This window comes from Ambystoma mexicanum, chromosome 1q (genome assembly GCF_040938575.1).
Source record: "Ambystoma mexicanum isolate Mex_15411 chromosome 1q, UKY_AmexF1_1, whole genome shotgun sequence".
NCBI lineage: Eukaryota > Metazoa > Chordata > Amphibia > Caudata > Ambystomatidae > Ambystoma > Ambystoma mexicanum.
The window spans coordinates 521,876,686-521,898,067 of record NC_090922.1 but is presented as its reverse complement, the minus strand read 5'-3'; the positions used below and the strand labels follow the sequence as shown (position 1 = coordinate 521,898,067).

Below are 21,382 nucleotides of genomic sequence, written 5' to 3'. Positions count from 1 at the left end.
GTTTTTTTCGATGTCCATTCATAGAATTCAATGTATCTCGAGTCCTTTGCTTGTATTCGTCCGATGACAGAGCGTCGGCGACAGGGCGAAGCAAGAAGACGCCAGGCGACCTGGAAACGGGTTGGTGCGTCAGTGTCTGCGAATGAGGTCTAGGCAGGGGGTTTCAGCCAATGAACGTCGACTTCGCGCACTCTCCGCTCTCTGTCGCCCCCTCTCCAAGGTGGGTGTGTCCGAACTCTGGGATTTCAGGGGAGTGGGACCCTGAGGTGGAGTGCAGAACAGGGAACTTTGCAGCCGGTTCATTCGCAACACCGCTGATGGTCGTAGACGCAAGCCCCGGGGGACAAGAGGCTAATCGTGACGTCCAGAGCACCGCCACACGCCAGAGCACTTAAGTATTGAACAATATTTATTGGGAAACTCAGCCCTCTAACGTTATAGCGTCTTAGGGGTATGGGGGCAGTAGTGAAAGGGGTTATGATGGTAAATGGTTTTGGGCAATAGGTGACGAATGCCACAGATCACAGGATCTTTCTAGATGGGGCTACAAATGGAACATTCGAGACAGAGCAGAGATGGGTTCATGGAAGGGAGGAGCCGCTGACAGGTGACGGGCAGATTCCCGTATCGCAGCAGCAGCAGCGGCAGCGCTGGCACCGCATCCTTCCCCACAACAGAACCCATTCCCGGCCGGGTGCTGAGCCGACAGGTGCAACCTGTATCCTGAGAGCTGGGCATCAGAACGGCAACGCAGGGATACGGCGGCGAGAGCCCAAAGAGCGAGGGGGCAGAAAAGAGGGAGGGGGCCGATAATAACAGGAAAAGGGAGGCAGGAGGAGACGGTATGAGCGCGAGCGAGTCGTGAGAGCTGACCCTTGCCAGCCACTGCGGAAACTCGTACCACACTTTCACAAACGCCTCAAACGCCCGCACAGCACAGCACACTCCAGTCACGGGCGGCAGAGAAGCCCCACACGCTGAACCCCGGGCTTAGCCCATTGGCCGGTTTTCTTTCTTTCTTTCTTTTTTCTTTCTTTCTTTCTTTCTTTCTTTCTTTCTTTCTTTCTTTCTTTCTTTCTTTCTTTCTTTCTTTCTTTCTTTCTTTCTTTCTTTCTTTCTTTCTTTCTTTCTTTCTTTTTTCCTTCCCTTCTCCTTCCCATTTGTTTCCTTCCTTGCTTTCGTTCTCCTTTGAACCCATATTTTTGTTTCCATGCATATTTCCCTACAAGCTTCCTTCTAGTCGCCTTTTCCTCTTCCTTCCTCCCGTCCCTCGTCTCTCTCTTTTTGATTCGGGCTATAACTCCCTTGTTTCTTTCTCCCTTCTTATCCTCTCATGTCCGCTTTCCGCCTTTCATATTCCTGCCCCTGTCTTCTGTCTATATCTATACCCACCTCCCAGGACACATGGACCGCGTAGGACTAAATGGCACAGGGAATGCACAGCGCCACCGTTTGGTTAAATGGGCGTGTACCCGCCCCCTTGGGATAATTCCACCCGCTTGGCAGCAGCAGAACACCCTCCTCTTTTGCCACACTGCGGTCAGTCATCTGAATGCACGGTAACTGCTGAGGAGAAAATGTTGAATTCCAATTAACCAAATAATTGTGACAAATTGCTGCAGTGTGTGTGTCACAGCCTCTTATCATTCAAATGTATTATTCCAAAATATGCAGAGCCCTGAAGTGATCAGCACGCCCAGGCTTTCCGCTCATAGCAGTGCGCACTTGTAGTGTGATGTCCCCTTTATGTGGCAGCGTGGACTGGCTGAACAGCTCGAACGCGACAAGAGGCGCCTTGATAACCGCAAAGTCCCCTACTACTTGGAAGGGTATACACGACGTATCCCACGGAAGCCTGTGTGATGATAGCGCCTGCTCTGAGCCATTCAGTCACGCAGCGCCTTCTTATGCATGACGAGGTGGCCCTCGGATCCACGTAGAGTCACATCGCGGCACGGACGTCTTATTATTCGCATTCGGTGGTTATTGTTTCCCTGCTTGCACGTCCATATTGAGCAGCTGATGGTGATATGATATTTATAACGCGCTTAATACGCAGAGGTTTCTAAGCGCGGACCGAACCTGTGTTGCTCCGTGTCGTCTTGCTTCTAAGGCGAGCACGTTACCCCTGAGCTATCCTTCCAAGATAAAAGGGGGGCAGGATAGGCTTTGCTCTAATATTCTCCGGCACATATAGGCAATGCGGCACACAGTGAATAGTGCAAAAAACAAAGGGGGTCCTGGGAGTCCCTCTGCCAGACATTAGTACAGGTTATTGAGAGACTTACCCAGAGTCTTTAGCTCACTATCTTTCACAGAGAAGAAATATCCCAAACATATCAGTCTTTGTCCTGCCCTGGGGCAGTCCAGCACCAAAATGCTAGGCAATTCTCCTCTGAACAAGAGTACCAACAAAAACCCCAGACACGTGTTTCGGTCTGGTTGGACCTCATCAGTAGGGTGGAGCTGTGCCGCTCTAAGAATAGTGAGCAAGGGGTCCACGTCTGGATTCCCCTAGTAACTTAGAGTGAGACCTAAAGTTACTTAAAATATGCAAATGACAAGTGGGGTCCTGCAAGTCTCTCTGACAGACATAAGTCCAGGTTACGAGAGCCTTACCCAGAGTCTTTAGCTCACTATCTTTCACAGAGGAGAAATATCGAAAGCATATCAGTCTTTGTCCTGCCCTGGGGCAGTCTGGCACTGAAATGATAGGCAATTCTCCTCTGAACTAGAGTAGCAACAGCAACCCCAAACACGTGTTTCGGTCTGGTTGGACCTCATCAGTAGGGTGGAGCTGTGCCTCTCTAAGAATAGTGAGCAAGGGGTCCACGTCTAACAGTTCGAGCTGGACTGCCCCTTTAGGGGTGGGACCAAGCATGATTTGCATATGGTCTTTCCCCTTTTTGTAATGCCATGGCAGGCGAAGAATGATGGTCTGGAGGGTTGCCCAGAGCAATGCCAGAGGTTAAGATTCATTCTAAACCTTCCAGCCAGATGTTAAGTAGATGTTAAGTAATTGCAGCCCAACATGAGACCCTGATGAGGGGCTCAGCTTTACAGGCTGGCCTTTAAATGACACTCAGTCCTGTCTTCCCAAAGTAGGGGAACCTGGCCGCTCAACCTTTGTTTCAACCCTTCCTTTCCACCTTCATTCACTCATTCTCTTTCCCTATTGTTGTTTATTTATTTTCCATCCCTCGCTCACCACCCCCTGGCTGTAGAAGAACAGCATCCGACCTACCCGGAAGACTGGGCTGCTAAAGTCACAGTTAATTGAACCATAAACCTTTGACATGTCTAATTTTTGTTTGATTCATTTTGCTAGTGAAAGGGCCAACCATGGGCATAAGAGCGAGGCATGGTGTGAGAGAACAGGGCCCTCTGCAAGAGTAAGGTTTAACTTGTATGAGAACCAGGAAGTGAGAAAAGGGGTGCACGAAAGTGTAAAAAAAGTAGTGAATCTATATACCCCTATGCCTCGCAACTCCCCCCCGACCCTGCTTCCCACCGACTGCTTACCCACTCTCTTACTCTCCCAATACACATCGGGCATGAACGCACCAATAGGTGTCTTAGGAATGGTATTAGCCTACTTGTTCGAAAAACATTTGACCTTTTACTTTTGAGCGATTTTTTAGTAATCGTTTTTTTGGTTGAAATTCAGTCAAATTTAATTAAATATACATATATATATATGGGGTGGGGTAAGGGAATGGTGGGGGGGGGGGGGTGTACCGACCAAAAATTTCACCAAAAGAAATTCGGTCGATGTTAAAAGGTCATACATTTTCGACCAAGTAGACCTAAACCGTAGGAATGAGTGGTGAAAGAGAGAATGCATGGGGCAACTCAATGACCTGTGACGTTAACCTACCTGGTGCTGATCCTGCCAGCTTCAACCAGCCTCTGCCTTCTTGCTGCAGCTAGATTCCACGCCCCTCCTGTGTTGTTTGTTTCTTGCCTCAGTACTTGTGATTCTACTTGCTCTTGTGACTGCAGATATCTCCACAGATCCACCAGATATTACCAGTCATCATCCATTCTTTCCAGGTACAGTGAGTGGGCCTGGTGAATGGTGCCAGTAGAGGGCTAGGATCAGCAACACATAAGAATTGCAGAAACCATAGTACCAATGCCGAGTGCGCGCTTCAAAATCACCCTCATGAGAATGGAGCCATGGTGCCAGAATCAGTCTGGCCTTGCTGTCCTGATGAACATCCTAGCACCACAACGGGACATACAGGTTGAAACATGTACATTTTGATAGATATTATTGGCGAAACATGTACATTTTGATACACATTATTGGCGTATTGGTTTTGAGAATGACTCCCTCCTCCACTACTCGTGTGTTTGCACGCAAGAATTTTATGTTTTGGTTCACGTCATTAGCTTCCATAACAGTGCATATATTGCAATCTGTTTTGTGGTGTGCTTCATCCATTGGCAATAGCAGATGCCACATTGCTTTTAAGGGAGGAAGGCAGATTTCTTTCCTTCCCTCTTTCTACAGATTCTTAACCCAAGAGACCTTGCATCATTTCTGCTGATGCCCGTGTGACGAGTCAACTTCCGGGCACCAGTGGTCCAGGGATTAATACTGGTTCATAAACCATCAGTCAGCCCCACACCTCTAGTACACTAGAAGGGATCCAAACAGATTAGAAACACAAGCAAATTATAAACCTCTTTGTCCAATTTTGATAACGAGGACAGAACAGCAGGCTTATCTCTGAAAGGTCACATATCGTCAGCTAGTTGTAACACAGCAAAAATTCAGTTATTACCCAATGTTAAAAATGACTGTCCAGTCAAGGTTGTATACAAATATCTACTTTATTATTATCATAACCGACAGTTCTAGCAAAACTACGAAATACAGCCCACCCTGTAAAGGAATGCAGAGGACAGACAGTTTCAAAGAAGGAAAAGGGGTGTACTCTGGATACTGACAGGAGGGAGGTCGATATAGTAAATAATCCCAACAGTTCAGGGATACTAGGCTTCAACACAAAGGGAGCAATGGCTATTATAATGTCTGTAGGGACCTTCGGAGAAGGAACAAGGGGACAGAACCAAAATTTACCCTGTGCTGTATGTGTTCTTGGTGCTTGGCAGGGTCGAGTCAGTTTCAGGGCTCTTTGGAGCTTCTGTGACAGATGGGGAACAGCTGCTGGTATCAGGCGGCAAACAGTTCTGCGAGCGAAGATGGACGGATTGCTGCAAGCTGGCCTACACAATGGGTCAGGGTCAGGAATCGTCTCAGTGCTTTTCGTTGGGTCTAAAGCACTGATCGAGACGTCTAGGGTGTCTTTGAGCAACTGCAGGTTTGACAACAGTCAACCTTACATTCGGTTGCTGCTCGAGGAACTCGACTAGCTTGAAAAAGTCATTTGAAGCAGATGCCAGTAGATGCTTGTTGATGCACTTCTCCAATCTTCTACAATGGGCTGATGTTGTCCTTTAAGGCAGACGGCCCACAGCTGAGGAGTGTGTTGCAGGCAGATGCCTTGCCATTGTTTTCGGTTTCAGAGTCCTTCTGGCACTTCCCACCTAGGAAGCATGCTGCAGAACCTAGCAGGGCATGATGTGCGCTGGCTGGGTACTGGTTCTGGCGCTGCTGGAGGGTCCTCTGGATTCAGTATCTACCTCTGGCGGGAGACGATTAGGGGAGGGATCTTGCGTCCCTCTTTGGAGGTTGTGGCTTTCCGTCACTGGCGGAAGATGTAAAGCAGGCTGTACCTTGAGCCAGGGTCCAATAATTCGTTCTTCTTGCTACTCCTTGCAAAGTCTTCAGATGATCTGCCAAAAGAGGGGCTCAGCCCTCTTTTAAAGCCAAATGGACCACAATGATTGGTGTAGGCCAAGCCTACCTTAATGAATCAACCCTGGGGTCTCTATCAACAAACTCCTGTATGCATGAGGTCATTACCAGATTGCTTTGCAACAGGAAATGTAAAGGGGTGAAAACATGTGATACCAAGTCCCACCCATCTTCCAGTCTGTTGTGGATCAAAGAGCCTCTCTGGTTAATGGATTTCTCTGTGGCTCCTGCTTAAAGTGACAGGTCTCCCTTGAAGCTGCGGCGAGACGAGACTCGCTGTCTCCTGCAAACCACATCCTCGTACCTTATGAATGGGGCCCCGCTCTGGGGTGGACTACTGTAAACATGATGTCACAGACATGACTGCTCACTGTCAATTGATAGTGAGGGCGGGAGCTGGCTTCAGGTTGACACAGTTGCATATGAAAGGTTGTTGGAGTTTCCTGTCTCCTTGTTACCCTCTGCAGCTAGGCCCTATAGGGCCTGTTTGAAGTACATTATGTTGCTATGTTAATCACTGCCACCACCTGCAGGGCCCAACATGGTGGATCCATGGCACCTATGTTAGTTAATCATGCTGGCCAGGGCAGGTGGACAGTTTGGTTCTCCCCTCTTAGAGATGCATTGTGTACTTCTCCTGTCATTTTCCAAATAAATATGACAGGGGGACTGTGCCTGTAGGCTGTGTCCACCCACAGTACACAGGTCTATGCGTATGTCATGCGGTAAACATAGGAAAATGTGTGTGGATTAGCCCCACACATTTTCAGGAGGTTGATCTACCATCATTCAATTTCATTTAAACATTTCAAAAAAGCCGCGGAAAGAGCACACCCACAATGCAGATGTTCAAATTCCTCACAAACTGCCTGAGACCTTGGTGCCAAATTCGGGCTGCCCCCTTTAAGTTTTACAGCAGCCAAATACACCAGCCGGGTGTACTGAGGGGTGCTTGTACTGAGGGGTGCTTGACAAACCATATCAGAAAAAAGGGTATCAATGAAAAAAGGGTGTCAATGAAGGTACTGCCCCACACACATGTTCCCAATGATCGACGTGGGTGCTTCCTGTAGAGTTGAATAGTAAACATACATTTTATATTTGAGTGCCAAATTGTGAAAAAAAGCAAACAACATTGTAGGTTTCTACTGGTGAAGTTCTTCCAAGTGCAGAAGGTGGTGAGCAAGGAGCAGGAGGAGTGTTGCCTTGTGCTTTCAATTTTTGCCAATTGGGTTCTCAATGTGGGTTTTCTGCTCGGTACATTCTGCAGCTTTAGTAATAACAAACATTGGCAAAGACAATCGTTTGGGCATTTACTTCTGTTCTTTGCATTTTGCATTTTATTTATTTATTTTTTATTATTTCTGTGCTCCGGTTTTGGAACAAACCTTTCACAAAACAAAAAAAAGGGAATTTGGTAATATTACGTTTAGATAATTCACGATTTCATCACAACATATGATACAAACAGGACTTATAACATTCAAGCAGTAATGAAAAACATTTTCAATATTCCAGTTCATAGAACATTTTTCTTTTTTTTTAATGCGTCCTTGCGTTTACAGGCACCAACATGCAAGGAGCAGAGTGCAAAGTTTCAAAGCAGGATCTGATAAGGGGTGCAGGTGTGCAAGGGAATGAGAAGGGAAACTGAGCAAGGAAGAAAACCATTGGAAGATGGTGTCATTAATGATGAGCCAGAGGAAATATGAGTGGCCATGGGTGAGAGGGTAAGAAATAACGTGAGTGTGAGAGGAAGGATGAGTGGGGTAGGGTGAGCGGGTGGAGGGATAGACACAGTCGGGTTGGTGGTTGGGGAACAGTGTGCTGGGTTGGTGGGGCTAGAGTGAGAGAGGGGGATAGGGTGTGTGGGCAGGGGTAAAGATGGGGGGCAGGATTGAATGGAGAGGGGGTAGGGTGGGTGGGTCTAGAGAGAGGGACTGAGGGGTAGAGAGGAGCTGGAGTGGGTGATTGGGTAGTGGGTGGGTGGGAGTAGAGAGAGTGGGCTTGGGAAGGTGGGGGGTAGAGAGAGTGGGGTAGGGTAGGTGGGTGGAGCTAGACGGATTGGAGATGGCAGTGGGGTTAGAGAGCGAGTGAGTGGTGGGTGGGCGGGGTGGAGGTTGTGTGGGTGGGGGAAGAGAGACTCAGATTTGGGTGGGTGGTTTGGGCAAAAGAGAGTCGGGGTAGAGTGGGTGAGGGTAGAGAGAGCGGGAGTAGGCTGTGGGGGTTAGAGAGAGTGAGGGTAGGGTGGGTGAGTGAGGTAAGAGAGTGTGGGTGGGTGAGTAGGTGTAGAAAGAGCAGTGGTAGGGTGAGAGTGGGGGTAGAGAGGGTGGGGTAGAGAGAGTGGGGGGGGTGGGGCTATAGAGGTGATAGGGCTAAGTAGAGGGAGAGGGTGGGATGGGTGAGGGTAGAGGGAGTGGGGGTGGGTGGGGGTAAGGTGGGTGGTTGTAGAGAGAGTGGGGCTATGGTGGGAGGCTGGGGGTGAGTTTGTGGGGGTAGAGAGAGTTTTGTGGTAGAGAGAGTGGGTGTGATTATAGAGAGAGTGGGGATGGGAGGTTGTTGTAGTTGGTTGGGTGCAGAAAACATGAAGACTGATGCAGCCTTGGGAGGACTCTAGGTTGAGAGAATGTGGGTTGGGGGTATTCTTAGATATAGAGAGAGTGGGGGTAAGTTGGGTGGGTGGGAGCAGAGTGAGTGGTGGGGTAAAGAGAGGGGGTTAAACGGGGGGTAGAGAGACAGTGGGGGTGGGATGGGTGGGTGGTGTTTGTTGGTTGGGACATAAAAGATGAAGAACAAAGCAGCCTCAGAGGACTTGTCCTAAGTAGCCCAAATAAAACCCATCCAGCACATGTAATGGTGGTGGGGTTGGTGGGGGTTGAGAGAGTGGGGGTATGGTGGATTTAGGTAGAGAGAGTGAGGGAGGGTGGGTGGGTGGGGGTAGAGAGAGGGAGTGTAGGGTAGGTGTGTGGGGGTAGAGAGAGTGAGGGGTAGGCTGGGTGGGTGGGGATAGAGAGCGTGGGGGTATAGTGGATGGGTGGGGTGGAGAGAGTAGAGGTAAGGTGGGTTGCTGGGGGTAGAGTGATTGGGGTAGGGTGGGTGGTAGTAGAGGGAGTGAGGGTAGGATGTGTGAGGGTAGAAATAGGCATGCTTGGGCGGGTGGGTGTCGACAGAGAGAGTAGGAGTAGGTTTGGTGGGGAGGGGTAGGGTGGGTAGAGAGGATTCAGTTAGCAAGTGGTGGCAGGGTGGGGGAGTTTGTAGAGGTAGACAATGGGGGCATGAGTGGGACAGGGTAGAGAAAGAGGGGGTGAGTGAGTGGTGGTAGGGAGAGTGGGGGTGAGTGGATGGGATAGAGAGTGGGGTGGGTGTTGTTAGTTGCTTGGGACAGGGTAGAGAAAGAGGGGGTGAGTGAGTGGTGGTAGGGAGAGTGGGGGTGAGTGGATGGGATAGAGAGTGGGGTGGGTGTTGTTAGTTGCTTGGCGACAAAAAAACATGAAGAACAAATCTGCCTGTGGAGGACTCATCGAAAGTAGCCCAAAATAGCCCAAACACAACCCCACACATCACACGTAGTCTGGGTTCAGCTAGAAAGACTGGAAGTGGGGTGGGTGGAGTTAGAGAGAGTGGGGGTGGAGATAGAGAGAGTGAGTGTTTGTTCGGTGGGGACAAAGAGGCAGCCCCAGGAGGCCCAGTAGGACGAAAAAACACCTGCTGTCGAAAGTAGCCCAGAATAACCCACACAGAAGCTACAGTGTGAAATAGCTCCAGTTTGCGGCCTTACAAATCACTGTGTGGCTTGGAAAAGGGGAGCCTGGCACCCGATTTGCTTCTTACAAAGTTGCTGATCGGAATTCATATTGTTAGGGAGCTCCTTATTGGGTGGTTTGGCGAAGAGGGTTGTAATTTGGCATTTTCATGCCATGGGATTGCCGGTTGCAATGGAAACCAGGCATTCGAAGATCAGAACCCTCTTCCCTCTCTCCTGTATCAATGGTTACAGCATTTTTGTGGAATTTGCCAAACCCAAAAGTAAAACCTCTTGTTAAATCGTCAAAAACGTCTACACAGTTAGATGCTCAACATAGCCACCATTTATCATACTCAAATCGGTTATCAATTATAAACCTCCCGAATGGAATACTCCTCATTGTGGATCAAAATATTCCCTTTTAGCATTCAAAATGTGACCCATTAGTACTCGACATCTTTCTCATTAAACCATAAACACCATTTCCCAATTGTTTATTTTGTTCAGACCCCACATTCCCTTTTTCAAATCCTCATAACGTTTCTAATATTCGCTGATTCTGCTGCATGTGCACCTTGTCTTGTTTCACAAGAGAAGACATATCCATAACACTTGTTTGGAGAGACGAGGCCGACGTGCGTAAATCAAACACATACCAGATCAAGGAGGGATTGAAACCCGAGAATTTGCAGACTTCTAAATTGCAGAGTTTTAAACTGGATTATAGCTAGATGCGAGAAAATCTCCAGACCGGATAATATGTTTTTGGAACATATGCCCTATTATTTTGAAAAAGGCTCTGGTGAAGCCAAAACACGTGTCAATAAAAAGGGCACCAAAGTGATTTGTTCAAAACGTACTAGTACACATTTTTGAAAAAGATCCTTTTGTGGTGCAGTTACTTTGTGTGAAAACAAACAAACATCTATAGCATAGAGATAGCTCAGTGGCTATGAAAACCTGACTGCCACCTGTCCTGCATGCGCTTGAACTTACTGTGCTGCCAATGCATTCTCTGTGAGTCTTGCATGCTGTGACCATTGAGCCGCCATCTTTAATCCATATGCAGTAAGCTGAGAGCCATCTTGGCAATCGAAAAAAAAGACATTTTGCCAGCAGGGTACGGTGATAATGAGCGACTAAACAGCCCAATGCCACATGCACAGACCTCACAGCTGTAAATAATTTATTTATATTGCCCTACTTAAGAGCATAATAAAATATAGACACAGTGAAATAAGCTAGGCCTTCAAAACAAAAAGCATGAAAAGCAAGTAAAGCAAACATTGCCAAAGCCAACACATGTGACACTTTTTTGGTAAGGATGGTATAGGTATTTGCAAGCAATGCCATAATGGTACTGCCTGGCCACAAGATGGAAACTGTTGGAAAATGAGGCATATACTTCAGCATGTGATGTCAATTCATGGCAAATTACTATCTAATACCCATAGACGTGCCAAGATGGTTGGCTTTGTATGTGCTTGTTTTTAACAAGACTTCAGGGCAACGAATAAAAGCAATGCAATGACGTCGTTACGGGAGCACAAAAGGGCCCCCACCTTCAGGGTTGGGGGCCCCACACGGCTGCCTGCATCAAAGAAGTCAGGAGGTTTTTATGGCGTGCTGCTAAGGCTCTGAACCTGCTGCCTGGGTGTTGTTCACAAGTCCATTCTGTTCTTATCAATGAATCCTGTGAAGATATGCGTTCACTGGAGAACACACAGTGCACCCGATTCTCAAACATCTTTTTAGCGCAAGGGGCGAAATGTGCATCTCATTAGTTGCCTTAAGAAAAGAACACGGAAATGCACAAAGGACATCTGAATGTGTGCAACTTAGATGCGCACATTCTGCAATGCCCTTTTTCACTCGCTTTGCTAATTTGCGCAAATAAGGGCGGATTTTTGCACATTTCAGTGCACATCCTGCATCCACGAATGGGATGCACTTCCGGATGCTCAAAAAATGAAAGCTCTTAAGTTGCGTCTGTTTGGTTTAGGTGTAGGGGAAGGCTCAATGCACGAGAGGTTCATTTCTGCACCTCTCGTGCATTTTCTTTGAAGGGGAGATCAGCAGTGTTAACCACCGCTCTCCCACTTGAATTTCTATCCTTCAAACAAGGATAGTAGTGCATTTATATGTTTTACCGTGTATAACAGTGGCCTGCCCTTCAAGGGCCTGTCACTCCTAAATATGCTTCAAGTACTCATGCGGGTGCTGGGGCCGGCAATACGTAAGTGCCAGGAACATGTTCCAGATAATAACGCATTTAAGAAGTCTGGGCAGCGCATCTTTGCGTTACTGTTCAGCCACCCCATAAATGCTCATGTCACCTTTTAGAATAAAAATATTGAAATGAGCACATATGTGTGTGCTTTTATCATTTATTCTCAATTTTGAGAATCAAGGGGGCGCTCGAGAGCCTGTGACCAAAATGGCCGCTTCCTCTTAAACTCTGCAAGGGGACGTCTGGAGGAGGAGCTACTGAAGTTAGAGGAACTAGCAGCGGAAGACCCCGGAGCGCCACAGAGCAGTGTTTTGGGCAGCCGGGTGCCCCATGAGAGCTGGGATTGCCTGGGAAACAGGCAGCATCGGGGGGAACCCTGAGCCTGAGCCTGCCGTCCGCGTCCAGTGCCGGCGACTGCTGTGGTTTTTCCTCGAGGAGGGGGCGGGGTGGAAGCAGGCGGTGCTCATCCCTACTTGTGAACTCCTGGGGCACCTGCTCAGTGGCTGAGAGAGTGGATTGGTGCGGCGGTCCTCTGTGGCGGACATAACACCGGGTGCGGAGAGGAGGAGCTGGTGAGGCTCGGCGGAATGAGAGAGGGCAGGAGAGATAACCCTGCTGGCCCGGCGCTGTGGGATTGGCCCGCTAGCATAGTGACCTGTGGTTGGCCTGCATGGAGGTCCACCCTGCGGGGGGCTCAAGTGGATATGAAGCGACAGCCCGCGCTGCTGCTGACGTGGCCTGGTAACAATACGGGCACAATTCAGCTGACTGTCGCACATTGCAGCTGTTAAGTGCTGGGGCCAGGGTGGGCCCAACTGGTCTAGGCAACTGACAGAGGAGCTGTAAGGCGAACAGCGAGTGGCGTGGCTTCACTGAGTACAACATTGCCAAGAACCTGGACTGGTGACCAGTTTAAGTGCTGTATATAATAGACCCTTGATTGGTGGCAGCGAAGCAGAAGGGAGACCCTGGTGCAATTCTCTAAGACCTGTACCTGGTGGGGCTTGTGGACTAGTCCATAGGTGGTGGGCCATACACATGGCCAAAAGCAACAAGAAGCAGGGCCGTTGGATGTTTGGATCTAAGGGCCTGCCAGCTGGCACTGGTGCAATTTCCAAGCCTGGGGCAACTATGACAATGGACACTGGGGCGAGTGTTGATACCCCAAGCTGTAGCACCGCTGGGTATGACCCTATCCCTCATTGGAGATAGTGTTGGTCGAGATGAAGAGCAGGATTTTGGCTATCAACACTAAATTGGATGGGATAGCCTACAAGGTAGAAAGAATGCAGGAGAGCATTGAGAAAGCGAGTGGGCGTATCACTGAGGCCGAGCAGATCTTGGGGATACTCGAGGACTCCAGCACAGAAATGCACCGAACGCGGCACATGCTACAGAGGGAGGTGAGCGAGATCAGTGATAAAAACAAAGACCTGCAAGCGAGATCCCGGCGAAACAACATTCAAGAGTCCGTCCTGCAGCGTAATATGGAAGGGTCCATGGAGGACTTTATCAGAGAGGTCTTGAGAGACTGACCATTGTCGTCACAGTTCCAGGTAGAGCGTGCTCATCGAGTGTCGGAGCTGGCGCCAAGACTGGGGCGGAATCCACACCCAGTTATTACGCATCTACTGAACTATAGAGATCGCGATATGGTGCTGCGCAGTGCCCGAGAATTTGGAGATCTATAATATAAGGAGGTTAAGCTCTCCTTCTACCCGGACTTCAATCCTTTGGTGCAGTGGGACCTCCTCTCATTCCTGGTGGCGAAACGCTCCCTTCGACAGCCGGGTTTACAGTATGCCATGCTCTACCCTTCAAAATTGAGAGTGCTTCATAATAACGAGGCTAATTTCTTCAGTGACCCGGGTGAGGTGCATTGTTTTTTAGAGACACTTCCCAGGAGCTGAGGGACCGGAGATGGGGTGCTACTAGCTGACCCTGTGGTTGTGTAACGAGAGCATTGCAAGGCTTGACGTAAGAATGTCAGTGCACACTCGCAGATCTGCACTGGATATTTGATGTTGCAATGTTTATGTTGCAGCGATATTTGGGCGCTCTGGGGCTATGCCATGACGTGCCACCGTGCATGTAAAACTATCAATGTAAAGATACAATTATCCGTGTGTGATCCCTAAATTTGTTGGCCTCCTCCTCTTGAGGAATGTCCGTATGCAGGCCTGTGTGTTGTCGGGTTCGACGTCCCTGGGTGATTTCTCGTTTGAAGTTGGGGAGGGGGTGGAGCGGGGGTCTATTTCACTGCGAGTTGGGGTTGGGCAATGTGGGGGTGGGCTTGGGGTAAGTTGGCCTAATTGAGGCAAGTGTTTTTTTTTTTTTTTTTTTAAATGTATTTTATTTTATAACGACCACACAGTGCAACAGAACATAAATAGAGCACATCAAGCCACAACAAAGGCCAAACAACAGATGTGAAAAAGAAAAGAGAAAAAGAGAAAAAAAAGAAAAAAAAAAAAAAAAGAAAAAGACAGAACAAAATTAACTTAACAATCCCCTTCCCTCCCCCCTATGAGCCTGTAGGGTGTCCACCATCATTGTCCGTTCCGTGTGGTGGGGTTCCGTCGCTCTCAGATCCAGCCGAGGTCGACCCCGTACTAAACAGTTCAGCCAATAGCACCTTCCATGCCGTGAGGGAGCTCACCTCTTCCTCCCCTCCCGCCCTGCTGGCCTCCCACCATGCTGTCGTCTCGGCGGCAGCCCATTTCTGGAGGTCACGCCACCATACCTCCACCCGTGGCCTCTGACAATTCTTCCATCCCATGGCTATTCTGCGTTTGGCGAGTACATAAGCCAAATCTTTAAGCTTCTCCACGTGCCGAAGCTTGCGCGCCCTGGGGTACCCTCCAAGCAAACAGGCCCAGGCCGAATCTATCTTAAGTACAATGCCCCTCCCTGCCAGCTTCTGCGCTACTTCACTCCAGTAGGTTGCAATCACAGGGCAGGCCCAGAACATGTGAATCATATTAGCGTTCTCTGTGTTACACTTGGGACACGCCTGGCGCCCAGTGTCTCGAAATCTGGAAATTCTCAGGGGGGTCATGTATGCCCTATGCGTGATATATAGTTGTATCTGTTTAAACCTGGCATTCCTCGATACTTTTTTGTGGTACCCCAGGGCGCGCCCCCACTGCCCATCCGCCATCGGGGCCCCCATCTCTGTTTCCCATTCCAACCTCAGGTACCCCAAATCCTTCCCAACCTTTGCCATCAGCATATCGTACAGCCTGGAGACCTCATGCCCGCCCTCGGATGCGTCATACATAATCTCCAGCGTCGCATCCGGCTCGTCAGCCAATACGGTCTCGGGCCAAGTGCTCCGGACCTCCCTGATCACTCTGTGGAACGTCATGTATTGCCCCGTGTGCAGCCCCGCCCCCGCCTCTAGATCTGCGAACTCCGCCAAGGCCCCATCCTGCCAAATGTCACCCAAAGTGACCAGCCCCACTGACTCCCAGTATGTTCGCAGGATGGCCCCAAGCTGTCCGTCTTCCCTTGCCAAGGCCACCAGCGGCAGCTGCGGCATGCACGGCAGGGGATCCCCCATCATCCGGCAGGCTCTTCGCCACATGTTCCTGCCCAACGCTAGCATCTTAGGACGCCCCCTCATCCATGTGCTGGATGCCCAAATAATCTCTCGCAGGTAGAAGGGGGAGCAGTCCTTTCCCAACAGTCTGTGTTCCGGGGTTTCGTCGTCCGAAAGCCACTTGGCCACGTACTGCAGCTGCGCTGCCACGTAGTAGGCCTCAAAGTTCGGCAGCCTCACGCCGCCTTTCTCATAAGCATTCTGCAATTTCCACAATGCGACCCTGTTACGCGTGCCCTGCCACAAGAAATCTCTACATACCCTATGTAGTCTAGCAAAAAACCCCTTGGGTATCATGTATGGAATGTTATTGAAATAATGCAGCAGCCTAGGTAGCACGACCATCTTAAGCATAGCACCCCGGCCCATCATCGCTAAGGGTAGTTTCTCCCAAAACCTCATGCACTTCTCAATCCTCCCCACTGCCAATTCAGTATTGTGCCTGTGTTCCTCCCCGGTCGTGTGGTATACGTCTATGCCAAGGTACCGAAAGGTGCTTGTCGCCCATGGGATCCGCAATACTGGCAACCTCTCAGCCGGTATCCCCACATAGCCGCCCAGCGGGAACAGAGTGGATTTCCGAGGGTTGACCGCTATGCCAGAAAGCCAAGCAAACCTCTCCATCACCTCCAAGACATATTGCAAGTTCTCTTCAGGGTATTGGAGGTACAACAGCATATCGTCGGCATACAGGGATATCAGATGGCTCTCCCCCCCCACCTCTATGCCCACCGGGTCATACTGTTGCCGGAGGTAAATTGCCAAGGGCTCAAGGGCCAGGATGTACAACATTGGGGACCAAGGACATCCCTGCCTGGTGCCTCTACCCAACTGCCACCTGTCCGACACTACTGCCCCCGTACGAACTCTGGCTAGAGGCGCGCTGTATAATAATTCGGCCCACCTCCTGTACCCCGGCCCCATTCCGAAGTGATCCAGTGCCGCCAACAGCCACGGCCAACGAACAGAGTCGAACGCCTTGACCGCATCCAGCGCCACTATCGCCATTTCGCCGTCCTTGCTACATCCCCATTCGACCACTCTGTGTAGGCGTCTATGGTTGTGGGTAATGTTCCTGTCCGGGACATAGCCCGTCTGGTCAGGGTGAATCAGCTTGCCTATCACTCTCCTCATTCTAGCCGCCAAGACAGCTGTTAGGATCTTGCTGTCCTGGTTCAGCATCGACAAGGGTCGATAGGAGCCGCAACCGTGTCCCGGTGTATTGTGCTTGGGGAGTGGCACTATGACCGCTTCCCTGAGTGATTCTGGTAGCTGTCCCAGCTCAAACGCCTCATTAAACATGTCCAGCATGGGTGGGAGTACCTCTTCCCCATACGCCTTATAAAACTCACTGGGGAACCCGTCCGCCCCCGGGGCCTTGCAAGTGGGCAGCTGTCGCACTATCTCTCTGAGCTCTTCCAGAGTGATCGGAGCATCCATCTCCTCTCGCTCTTCATCGCTGATTCTGGGCAGGCCTATATCCCCGAGTACTTCATCTATCTCCTCTCGGCTCCCCCCTTCCCGATCTTCATACAATGTTTGGTAGTATTCTGCGAATGCCCCATTTACCCCTTCTTGCGTGTCGATCTCCGCACCCCCTTCGGTGATGACCGATCGGATCGGAGCCCTAGGGGTTTCGCTCTTATATAGCCAAGCGAGGAGCCTGCCTGTCTTGTCCCCACCCGCATGCAACCTCTCAATGTACTTCGTATAATTCAGGTTACAAAGTCTGTCCCAGTGCCCAGAGCACCGCTGCTGCAGCTCAGTAACTACTTCCATATCCGTCCCACCCTTCTCCAATTCTTTTTCCAGCTCGATCTCGGCCTCTCGCAGGTCGGTCAGGATTCCGCCCATTAATCCCTTGGACTTCGCGATAGCAACTCCCCTCATCACCACCTTAAAAGCCTCCCACAAAGTACCAGCCGACTTGACACTCCCTGTGTTCGACTCAAAGTACGCGACTATCTCCTCCCTCATGTCCTCCTTGAATACCGGATCCCGTAGCGCTTCCGCCCGAAGGCGCCATGTTGGAATCCGTGCACGTGGGGGGCGCAGCCGCCATTGCATGATTAGGGGCGAGTGGTCCGAGAGGACCCTCGCCCTGTAGTCAATCTGTTCACACTCCGTAAGAATGTCTGGAGTGGCAAAAAAGTAGTCGAGCCTCGTGTGCAGTTGGTGCGGAGCCGAATAGTGCGAATACTGCCTCCCACCCGGGTGTCTCGCTCTCCACACGTCTACCAGGCCTAGATCCGTTAGCAGCGACTGCAATACCTTGGCCGCTGGGCTGGGCCTAACCATTTTGTCATCCGACCTGTCCTCCCTGGGGTTAAGCACACAATTAAAGTCTCCACCCCAGATTACTGTGCTCCCCATCCCTTCACCGAGTCTCGCGCACAGTGTCTTAAAGTAAGTCGCTGTGTCCTGGTTGGGCGCATAAGTGTTTATGATACAGACAACTCTACCTTCCACAATCCCCCGAACCATGGCCAGCCGCCCGTCCGACTCCACAACCTCCCCCAAGAGCTTGAACGGGACATGTGGTGCAACCCAAACCAGCACACCCCTGGCATACGCAGAGAATGTGGATCCAACCACTGTCCCCCTCCATTTTCTCCGCACCATTTCAAGTTTATCCCGTGTCAAATGCGTCTCCTGTAACAAGGCCACGTCTATCCTCTGCCTCTTCAAATACAACATGACCTTATTACGCTTCAGGTAGCTATTCAACCCTCTAACATTCCATGTCAATACCTTAAGGTCTCCCATAATTTATCCGTAGCTCCCACTTCCCCCTCTGGTCTGATCGCCTCCCCCCAGTCCCGACTACTTCCCTTCTCAGTTTCTTCCCCAGGCTCACATAACAACTAACACCCCCCACCCCCCTAACCCAACCAACTGCCCAGCTCCATCCCTGGATCTCAGGCATCCCCGTGTCCGGTTCTCTCCGGAAGCCCGTGTAGAGAACCCGACACAGTGACTAATCTAAACACACACTGGGGTACGAATAAAACGGCCCTCGGATGCCCCCTACACATCTATATCCGCGCTCGCGGACCATATTCGAAACAGTTAAAAAGTGCATCCCCATCACAAAGTGGCAAAGACTATATTCCAGTCCAAATGTTCAAAGTCAGCCGGGCCCACTGTTTCACTTAACTCTCCCTGCTCCATCCGCCATCTGCTCATCGGGCTCCTGCGGGCAGTTCTGCGCATCGAGCCATTCCATGGCCTCCTCAGGGGTGTCGAAGAACAGCGTCTTAGCCTTGAAGAAGACCTTAAGTTTGGCTGGGTAGAGTAACATATACTTGAAACCGGCCGTCCGCAGGCGCCTTTTGACCGCCCCAAAGTTCATCCGACTGCGCTGCACTTGTAGAGTGTAGTCGGGGTAAGCAGTGATGGTTGCCTCCCCTCGCCGTATGGTGCCCCCTTTACGAAAATGTTCCAGAATCTTCTCCCGGTCTTTGTAGTTGAGGATCTTGGCGATCACGGGCCTAGGCGGATTACCCGGCGGTGGCCTTCTGATCAGGGCCCTATGTGCCCTCTCCACTGCAAATCCCTGCGTTAGGGCACCTCCGGTGATCTCCTGCAGCAGCAAGGTCTCAATAAAATCTGTGGGATTCTGGCCCTCAGCTCCCTCCGGTAGGCCCACAATCCGGATGTTGTTTCTGCGGGCCCGACCTTCTGCCTCTTCAGCCCTGCTTTCCAGGTTGCCTACCCTCTGCACCAGGGCATGGATCTCTCGTTTGTGCGCGGTGCATTCCGCCACAGTCGGGCCCATCTCCTTCTCCAGGGTCTCTGTGCGCTCGGCTAGGGTTCGCACATCTTGCCTCAGGAGGTTCACGTCCTCCTGTACCGCCCCGACCTGTAGTTCCATCGCAGTTTTCAGTTCGGCCACCGCAAGTTGGAGTTTGGTCTCCCATGTCGCCTTCAGATCTGCGATCGCTGCCAGGACCTCCTGGTTCGTTCCTCCTGTGGCCATCTCCTTGGGCGGGGCCTTCTCTTTGCTCCTGGTCCCCTCGGTGCCAGGCGACGTCTTGGCAAATTCGTCGAGCGTGGGCTGTTTATTCTTCGCCCTCAGGAGCTTGCTCGACATATCTTCGATCAGGAGCGTCCCTTCGATCTCGCTTAGGCCCCAGGCCTGGGGGCACTATGTCCCCCCGTCGCCACACAGTTTCGGCTACCTCCAGTCAGGCTTGCTCTCGCTGGATCGCGTTGAACGTGAACTGAGGGAATCGCCTCCAGAGTCCCGGTCCCCGATCCTTTGTCCCAACATCAGGCGACGGCAGCCATTTTGTCTGCCGGCGAAGCTCCGGCACCAAAACTTCTCGCGGCTCCTGAGTACACAAGCGCTGCACAATCCCATGTGAAAATGCATCCACATGTGCAGCCGAGCTTCGCATTTACAGTCATCACCGTCTATGCCACATCGTAGCGGCCGTTGCACGGATTCAGCCGGATAATGTTCGGATCAGCGGGAGCTCCCGTTCAGGCACGTCCTTTCACATGGCGTCCAAGCCACGCCCCCCAATTGAGGCAAGTGTTATGCATAAAATGGTTCACGTCTCTACAGGAGGTGGTAAACATGTGTGGCCAAGACTTATAGCTATTAGCAGGGGAGGATATAGTCGGAACGTGCTGATGCTGGATATAGATCCGAAGAGGTCAAATGGCAGCGTGCAATGTCATTAGTTGGAATGTCTGTGGGCTGAACAACTCACATAAGGTGCGGTAAGTAATAAGCTACCGTGAAAGACACAAAGCAAAAATGGTCCTACTGCAGGAAACGTATCTGGTAGGGCTGGAGAATGAGAATGTGGCAAAGTCCTGGGGCAGTGTGAGATACTATACCGAGTTTTCCACGTATTACAGAGGAGTTACGACGCTGGTGCACAAGTCACTTTGATTCTGTCATGTAGAGCAGATGGTTGACACAGATATGTATGTGCCTGGGATCCTGGCACTCTGGGATCCTGGCACTCTGGGATCCTGGCACTCACCCCCATCAGGATAATTAATGTTTGCGGCCAAATGTCGATGATCGCAATTTCTTTGATGACCTTCTGTTTAAATGCAGAAAGTATATGGATGCCAATCTTATTTGGGCAGGGGACTCTAATACAATCATGGATGTGGCTACGGATAGATCGGCAGGGGTACTAGGCCTCTCTCTCAGGTGGCGTGTAAAACTTTGGATTGCATGAAGGCCATGGGGCTATTGGATGTGTGGAAAGTGTTAGGGCAAGGAATGGGTGGGTAGACCGTATTGGAGGTTTAAAGCTAGAGCGTTGGAGGACATTGGACCTCATGTTTGCCGTTCCAGTAACAGCGGTATCAGTAAGCTTGCTGGTACCGTTGTTACCGGACCGGCAAACTACGAGTTCTGCTCACGGGTGCCTTTTCGCTCGCCAGGTCTGACCTGGCACACGGACAGGCACCCGCGAGCAGACCATGTTGGATGCACCGGCAGCATTCCTGAATGGTGCTGGTGCATCCGGCCTCCCCATTGCACTCCCCGGTGCATCCGGTCTCCCCATTCCCATTGAGCCCTATAGGGCTCAATGGGAATCGGGAGCATTTTTTTTCGACGCCCGGGAATGGGCAAATACCGGGTCTGGCGGGCCGTAATGACCCGGTAATTGCCCATTCCCGGGCGCCAGAAAAAAAATGATACTCATTGACCCTCATTACAAGTTCAACAGTAACGTTGCCGGTAAAACCGGCAGGCTGCTGCTGAAGTTGCAAATTTTACCGGCACCCGGGAATGGGCAATTACTGGGTCATTATGGCCCCGTTGGACCCAGTATTTGCCCATTCCTGGGTACCGGTAAAAAATGCTCCCCATTCCCATTTGAGCCCCATAGGGCTCAATTGGAATAGGGAGGATGGATGCACCGGCACCATTCAGAATGGTGTCGGTGCATCCAACATGCTCTGCTCGTGGGTGCCAGTCCGCCCGCCAGGTCCCTGGCGGGTGAAAAG

The 21,382-nt window shown here is 50.7% G+C and overlaps 1 protein-coding gene across 2 annotated transcripts in view; it reads left to right on the top strand.

Annotated features, from left to right (window-relative positions):
- Positions 1-201: 201 nt before the first annotated feature.
- The window catches only part of LOC138530615 (cornifelin-like), a 134,552-nt gene continuing 113,371 nt past the window's right edge, over positions 202-21,382 (top strand). The window contains exon 1 of one of the 2 annotated variants that reach the window (XR_011284852.1): positions 202-395. The gene's annotated coding sequence lies outside the window, so the exon portion shown is untranslated. The remainder of the gene's footprint in view (positions 396-21,382) is intronic. The other variant, XM_069640924.1, reaches the window with a different exon arrangement.